We start from the raw sequence: 6,392 nt of genomic DNA on the forward strand, positions 1-6,392 counted from the left end.
ATAGAATGGAGAATAGACATGGTCAAGATGTTGTACTTCTCTTTAAAGCTTTTATAAAAGCTAGGGTTGGTGTTGAATACAGATATTATAAAGAAATGAATGATATGGAGTCTTTTGAACTCCAGTGGTGTTATAAGAATATCATCTGTACTGTAATTGAAGGAGAACTCATCTTTGACATGTTATTAATTTGAAGTTGGTTGAATAGTTGATCCAATTAAACTGTTTTGTTAAATAAAGTTTTTTCTAAAAATCAAATATCTCTCTCTCTCTCTCTCTCTCTCTCTCTCTCTCTCTCTCTCTCTCTCTCTCTCTCTCTCTCTCTCTCTCTCTCGTTGTGCTTACCGCTCTCTTTTTTATCTTTTATTTCTTTTTTTCTAAAAATGGCATCTGAGTCATTAAGACAGTTTAAGGAATGGCTGGAAGGAGGGAAAACCATGGCAGATGAGTTGGAAACCAAAAAAGTAAATAAAAAATGTGTGTGTGTGTGTGTGTGTGTGTGTGTGTGTGTGTGTGTGTGTGTGTGTGTGTGTGTATGTATGTATATATATATATATATATATATATATATATATATATATATATATATATATATATATATATTAGTGCTGCAACGTCATCGATGACGTCGACTACGGAAATACGTCGACGTTCGTGAAATGCGTCGACGCGTCGTGTCAGACGTTCATCTCGCGTAATGTTGGCTTCTGCTCCTGGTTCTATCACAAAAACCAAGACCGCGAATATCAAAAGTATGGAAATACTTTAAACAGAGGCCAAACAGTGTTTCCCACACATAGACTAATTTGTGGCGGACTGCCACATAATCAATAACGGCCGCCACATTCGTCATTCATTCATTTTTACGCTATTTAAAAGACCCACGCATATTCGTTTAGCGAATTTCCTTAAGTTCTCTCTCCGCCCTTTTGCGTGTCTCTTACTCACTCACACACACGCGTTGCATTCGACCGTAAAACAAGGCAGCGCGCGGTCACGGCGCTCATATAATTCTAAACAAACCAGCGCGGTGTCAATCAATACAGACCAGTGTTTCCCAACCGGGATCCCGAGCAAAAGTTGCGGGGACGCACTTACACTTCGGTTCATCTCACAGCTGATGACGTAGCTTTAATATGGGTTGTAACTTGAAAATAATGCTGTATGTATGTTTCTGTCGATGGATACACGTGCTGACTCCTCAGGTATGCACTACAACAACAGCGATAATAAAAGAAAAACGTGGGCAAAACGGTCTCTCTTTGTAAACTTTATAAAAACGCATGCGAGTGCTGCTGTACGTCCGAATATGAGCAGTCATTTTCACCGTCATCACCCCCGTGTAGCCAGGAGACTCGAATGAGAAGATCTGTCTCTGCACTCGTCCCAAAGCGTGCAAATATTGAGTTATCTTTCAAATCCTGTGCTTAAACGGACAAACTCACAAAAAGTATGTCAAAATGTCATAGCCTTCTCTATGCCTTAAGTGAACTTTATACAGAAAATACCACGACTATCTGTGGGTCTTAAAGGGGCAGTAGCCTTCACTGCTGTCTGTTTAATGTCAAACAAAAGATAAAGACATCACTCACTGCTCCTGACTGAATAGCTTTTGTAAGTTTAATAAGGATTATTTTTTAATTTTAAACAGTTAAATGTGTGGTTATTTTACTTTTGATTACTTCATTCCATTTCTCTACCTAAAAACTAATGTTAGACCTACCTGAAAAGCATTGTTTATTTTGTTCTCATCTTTGCTCAATAGTATTTATTTGTGCTGCTGCTTCTATTTAAGTTATCTGTTCTTATTTTCTTTATTTTCATTTGACAGTAGTCCTTTTTCCCCTGAACATAGCAAATACCGAACTGTACTGAAACGTGAACCTAAAACCGTGATACAAAGCGAACTGTGAGCAGTCTGTACTGTTACACCTCTAGCGTAACTTATGTGAGGGGGTGCCACAGAATTTTGAAAAATTTCAAAGGGTAAAAAAATAAGTCGTTAGATTAGTCGACTAATCGAAAAAATAATCGTTAGATTAGTCGACAGAAAAAATAATCGTTAGTTGCAGCTCTAATATATATATATATATATATATATATATATATATATATATATATATATATATATATATATATATATATATATATACATATATAAACAAACACATTTTTTTATTTACTTTTTTGGTTTCCAACAGATGAGTTGGAAACCAAAAAAGTAAATAAAAAAATGTGTTTGTTTACACACACATATATATATATATATATATATATATATATATATATATATATATATATATATGTATGTATATATATATATATATATATATATATATATATACAGTCTTGTTCAAAATAATAGCAGTACAATGTGACTAACCAGAATAATCAAGGTTTTTAGTATATTTTTTATTGCTACGTGGTACGCCAGTAGATTCTCAGAAAACAAATGAGACCCAGCATTCATGATATGCACGCTCTTAAGGCTGTGCAATTGGGCAATTAGTTGAATTAGTTGAAAGGGGTGTGTTCAAAAAAATAGCAGTGTGGCATTCAATCACTGAGGTCATCAATTTTGTGAAGAAACAGGTGTGAATCAGGTGGCCCCTATTTAAGGATGAAGCCAACACTTGTTGAACATGCATTTGAAAGCTGAGGAAAATGGGTCGTTCAAGACATTGTTCAGAAGAACAGCGTACTTTGATTAAAAAGTTGATTAGAGAGGGGAAAACCTATAAAGAGGTGCAAAAAATGATAGGCTGTTCAGCTAAAATGATCTCCAATGCCTTAAAATGGAGAGCAAAACCAGAGAGACGTGGAAGAAAACGGAAGACAACCATCAAAATGGATAGAAGAATAACCAGAATGGCAAAGGCTCAGCCAATGATCACCTCCAGGATGATCAAAGACAGTCTGGAGTTACCTGTAAGTACTGTGACAGTTAGAAGACGTCTGTGTGAAGCTAATCTAATTTCAAGAATCCCCCGCAAAGTCCCTCTGTTAAAAAAAGGCATGTGCAGAAGAGGTTACAATTTGCCAAAGAACACATCAACTGGCCTAAAGAGAAATGGAGGAACATTTTGTGGACTGATGAGAGTAAAATTGTTCTTTTTGGGTCCAAGGGCCACAGGCAGTTTGTGAGACGACCCCCAAACTCTGAATTCAAGCCACAGTACACAGTGAAGACAGTGAAGCATGGAGGTGCAAGCATCATGATATGGGCATGTTTCTCCTACTATGGTGTTGGGCCTATTTATCGCATACCAGGGATCATGGATCAGTTTGCATATGTTAAAATACTTGAAGAGGTCATGTTGCCCTATGCTGAAGAGGACATGCCCTTGAAATGGTTGTTTCAACAAGACAATGACCCAAAACACACTAGTAAACGGGCAAAGTCTTGGTTCCAAACCAACAAAATTAACGTTATGGAGTGGCCAGCCCAATCTCCAGACCTTAATCCAATTGAGAACTTGTGGGGTGATATCAAAAATGCTGTTTCTGAAGCAAAACCAAGAAATGTGAATGAATTGTGGAATGTTGTTAAAGAATCATGGAGTGGAATAACAGCTGAGAGGTGCCACAAGTTGGTTGACTCCATGCCACACAGATGTCAAGCAGTTTTAAAAAACTGTGGTCATACAACTAAATATTAGTTTAGTGATTCACAGGATTGCTAAATCCCAGAAAAAAAAAAATGTTTGTACAGAATAGTTTTGAGTTTGTACAGTCAAAGGTAGACACTGCTATTTTTTTGAACACACCCCTTTCAACTAATTCAACTAATTGCCCAATTGCACAGCCTTAAGAGCGTGCATATCATGAATGCTGGGTCTCATTTGTTTTCTGACAATCTACTGAACCTACTGGTAACTTGTTTGCCACGTAGCAATAAAAAATATACTAAAAACCTTGATTATTCTGGTTAGTCACATTGTACTGCTATTATTTTGAACAAGACTGTATATATATATATATATATATATATATATATATATATATATATATATATATATATATATATACAAATACAATTATTATTTTAGCCTTCAAAGAAAAGAAAGCAGAAGGGAACTGAAGGCTCCAATGTTTCCTGGAGGAAGAGAGACCAGCATGGGAACATCTTACCACAATGTGTTAGGAAGAATCGATCTGGTTAGTAACATATACAGTTTTACTGTTATTTACAAGTCTCTATGTTTTTGGTCAGCAGTCATGTTTTCTAATTTGCATCATAATAATTTGTGTTTGCAGTTAAATCTTCTGGCACTAGGGAACGTTTAGATGTTGAAGAATTGCAAATAAGTGAAATTCCACAAGAGGTCCCAAGTCTTGGTAAGCATATTGAATTGACAGCCTTAAAAAAGTCACATATAGGTAACTGACAAAAGTATGTAATGGCCATTTTCATTATGCATATACAGGGTCAAGGCGAAATAAGAAATTGTTAATTTGTTTTATTAAAATATGTTTTTGTAACACTTGTGTAACACATATTTTATTAATTTAGATCAACATCTCCAGAGACTAAAAGAACTGCTAAGTTCTGTCACTGTCTCTCCTTTAGTGGAAGTAGAGGAGACGCCCACCATGTCTGCATGGACCAGAAGACAGGTCATCACTGAAGAAAAATTTAAAGCTGCAATGCCCGAGCTCTTAAATTGCATGTTGGCTGCTGAGATGGTAACCCAGCATTGCTGTCAACAATGCAAAACTGTTGATGCTGTTGTCCGGTGTCTAGACTGTGTTTCCTCAGGAAGTCAGTTTTTCTGTTCTACATGTGACTCAGTCATTCACAGAAAAAATGTCTTCCATGACAGAGAAGCAATGATTGATGGTTTTTTCGGACCCACTTTATATTAGGTGGCCTTAACTACTATGTACTAACATTGTAATTAATCATTTGATACAATGCACTTGTTGTGTACATACATGTTTTTAAATTGTACTTACATTTTAAAAAATACCTGCATGTAATTACATCTGTAATTCATTTTTGTAGTTACATTTGTAATTACACAGTTGTCACTTCCTTTACACCTAACCCTACCCTTAAACAGACCCATATCACCACACCTGACCCTAACTCTACCCATATCTCACCTCAATAATAGCAAAGGTGTTTTGCAATACAATTTGAACACAGTAATTACATTGTACTTTTTTTTGATGTAAGTACATTGTACTTAAGGCCACCTAATATAAAGTGGGGCCGTTTTTTCAAACCCATTCCACCAACATCCTTAGTGGTGGTTGATGAAAGTGGCCAATATCAACTCTGTGAACAAGGTATGTTGTTCATACTGTAGCTTCCTTTAACTGTTTATTATTATTATTATTTTGTAGACATGTAGAATTTACTAATATTCATGTCTGAAATGTTATTTACTGCAGTGTGTATACTTCCAATTCCTCCACCAATACAAATCTGCTCCTGTGGTCCAAACCAAGACTTCTCAGTTATCCCAGGAAAGCAGACATGTCTTGGTAACTATCAATGGTATGTTGTCACTTCTTTTTACTTTGTATCCCATCAGAAGGTGACATGATGTCAAGCATAATAACGGCTTACTTGTATTCTTTTGTTCTGTGCTGTACAAATACTAGTCAAATAGTTGTCCTATGATTATTTTAAGGTTCATACAACATGTGCCTGCCTAGCATATGCTGTCCACTTTGTTCTTGTAAATGGACTCCTGGGATTAGTGACTTGCTTGGATATAGATACTGGCCAGCAACCACAAGCTGCCAAATGTTATTCAAGTTTGATGTGTTCACATCATTTGAGCAGATGAAGTTGGCAAGCCCAGCTTTATCTCAACATGCATTTCTCAAAATGCTTGAACATCGATCTCTTTGCACAGGTCGGGTAAGTACTGTAAAAAATAAAAAATAAAAAACAGTTTTTTAATTTCATTAATTCAAACTTCTAAATATCTCACTAACCAAAATAATACCATCCCTCTTTCCAGACGGGTAGAATTTGTGATGATACTTTCCATTGAGTCTTTCGAGAGTTTGCATTCTGCAATTTTAAGAAAGAAGATCTGTGCCTGATGGAGCCCTTTAAATGCCCAGCATGCACACCAGACATGCTGGCTATATCTGCAGATGGCAATAGAAAGCATTACCGGTTTAAGAAGTCCAAAGGGTCAGTGGAATAATTTTACAATTTAGAGAGTAGGACAGTTTTGCAGTGATCTTTTTGCAAGCCCTGCAATAGACTGGTAGCCTGGTTTAGGTTGTACATCACCTCCCACCTGATGCTAGATAGGATCCAGCCATGCCATGATTAACCCTCTATAGGAAAAGTGGATGTCTGATAGTTATTTATATAGAAACTACACAGTAAAATCCCCAGTGTTAAATCAACACTGCTCAGAGTGTAT

At 36.3% G+C, this 6,392-nt stretch overlaps 2 long non-coding RNA genes across 2 annotated transcripts; both read left to right on the forward strand.

Moving 5' to 3' along the window:
- Positions 1–402: 402 nt before the first annotated feature.
- On the forward strand, positions 403–4,732 carry LOC137079086 (uncharacterized). The gene is made up of 4 exons (XR_010905399.1): positions 403–464; positions 4,050–4,158; positions 4,258–4,338; positions 4,514–4,732. It is a non-coding gene; the product is annotated as an uncharacterized lncRNA (long non-coding RNA).
- Positions 4,733–5,442: 710 nt separating this feature from the next.
- Positions 5,443–6,131, forward strand: LOC137079448 (uncharacterized). The gene is made up of 3 exons (XR_010905517.1): positions 5,443–5,503; positions 5,640–5,872; positions 5,976–6,131. It is a non-coding gene; the product is annotated as an uncharacterized lncRNA (long non-coding RNA).
- Positions 6,132–6,392: the final 261 nt, after the last annotated feature.

This window comes from Pseudorasbora parva, chromosome 6 (assembly GCF_024679245.1).
Source record: "Pseudorasbora parva isolate DD20220531a chromosome 6, ASM2467924v1, whole genome shotgun sequence".
NCBI lineage: Eukaryota > Metazoa > Chordata > Actinopteri > Cypriniformes > Gobionidae > Pseudorasbora > Pseudorasbora parva.